This window comes from Pinus tabuliformis, chromosome 1_1 (assembly GCF_031772625.1).
Source record: "Pinus tabuliformis cultivar Carrire ecotype Pingquan chromosome 1_1, CPIR1, whole genome shotgun sequence".
Classification (NCBI taxonomy): Eukaryota; Viridiplantae; Streptophyta; class Pinopsida; order Pinales; family Pinaceae; genus Pinus; species Pinus tabuliformis.
Genome location: NC_142297.1, coordinates 560,536,715 through 560,538,354, shown reverse-complemented (window position 1 = coordinate 560,538,354; position 1,640 = coordinate 560,536,715).

The following is a 1,640-nucleotide window of genomic DNA, read 5'->3' as shown; positions in this document are numbered from 1 at the left end:
TTGAAAACCATAATTGTATATTGCATTTAGAAAGTCAAAACATAACATTAGAAAACATGTTGATATATTGTCATTAAAAAGTTAATTCCATTAGAAACCATGATATTATTATTATATTTTATAAAGAATAATATACATATATAGAATGATACTACATTGAAAACCATAATCGTATATTGCGATTAGAAAGTCAAAATATAATATTCGAAACCATGCTAAATATGACATTACAAACCTTAAATGTCAAAGGGAGAACTTAGAAGTTGGAAATTAAATGACCACAGCCATTTCAAAGACCATGTCTATAGAGACGTTAAAAAACCATGGTCAATGCCAAATTAGGAGGCTGGAAGGAAAAAACAAAAATAAGAAAATACTAAATCGTTGCTAACATTACATGTAGCAAGAATAAAAGAAGCACTTCTTCCCCATAGATGCCTTACAAAATGATGTGTGATACTATAATTTAAATGTGCAGATTAGCTGGGCTTCGCTTCCTCTCAAACAACCTGAAATTCAAGATTTTGCCTAAAATAAAAATTCAAATCCAAAATTTGAAAAATGTTCTATCAGTTTAGTTCAAATACGATAAGAAGACTAAATATGGAATACTCATCCCATAAAAGTATCCAAACTGGAATTCATCAGAAACAAAGCATATTATAAATAGAGACTTTAGGATATAAGTATTTTTAATGAGGCTTTCTGACAAAGTTATCCAAGGGAATTGCTTCCTTGCAATAGTTGCAATCATGAAATTATAATTCCAAAGGGAAATGTAATATGATAAAAGATCATGAGTAACATTTTTTAAATTGTTGTCTAGCCTTTAGTGACTTTGAAGTATAAATCTCAAGATGAAGGTTGGAAATCAGAAAAAGAATATTTTGAATAAAATACTTGGTCTGTGTCCATGAGAGCATGGTTTACCATGTATAAAGCCTCAAATAGGAAATGCAGTCAGCGCTTATATATTAAATGGGCAAGTGGCCTGTAATGCCTTTTGGGAGGAACCTCATTATGGTTAAAGTGGCTTTAAACATGGTCAATTTGGAGACAATTTCAAGCAAATGAATGTGAACAGGGAATCTCCGTTATAGCTTAAACAATGTTTTATAGCATTACTAACGTGTTATTAATAATAATTATAAATACGTTCATACAAGTGAATGTGAACATGCAATCTGTACTATAGCTTAATGAGTATAAATACAATAGATGATACATACTGACAAGCTAGGCATAATGTTTTTCGATTGTGTTTCTCTATGATTACCCATGCAATGATTATAATAAATTAAGACTGAGATTTGTATACCCAACAACATGCTATGCTTAAAACTTGCATCATTTTTGGCATACATAACAAAAGAATCTGATGTTTACTCAAACTCAATGTTACAATAAACAACTTACTGTTCTTGGTCTTTAGAACTATTACAAGAACAGTGCAATACCTTTTGATTGTGAAGAAGAATGAATACAAACACTCAAATTGTACAGAACAGGCAAAAAAACAAGGATGCATTCTCTGGTACAATGTCCTAAAGAGTAAAAAGGAAAATGTCAATACCAGGTAGATGAGATGCTATTTGAACTTGAATTTTAGACAAAAACACCCCAGCTGGCTCTGCCCTCGA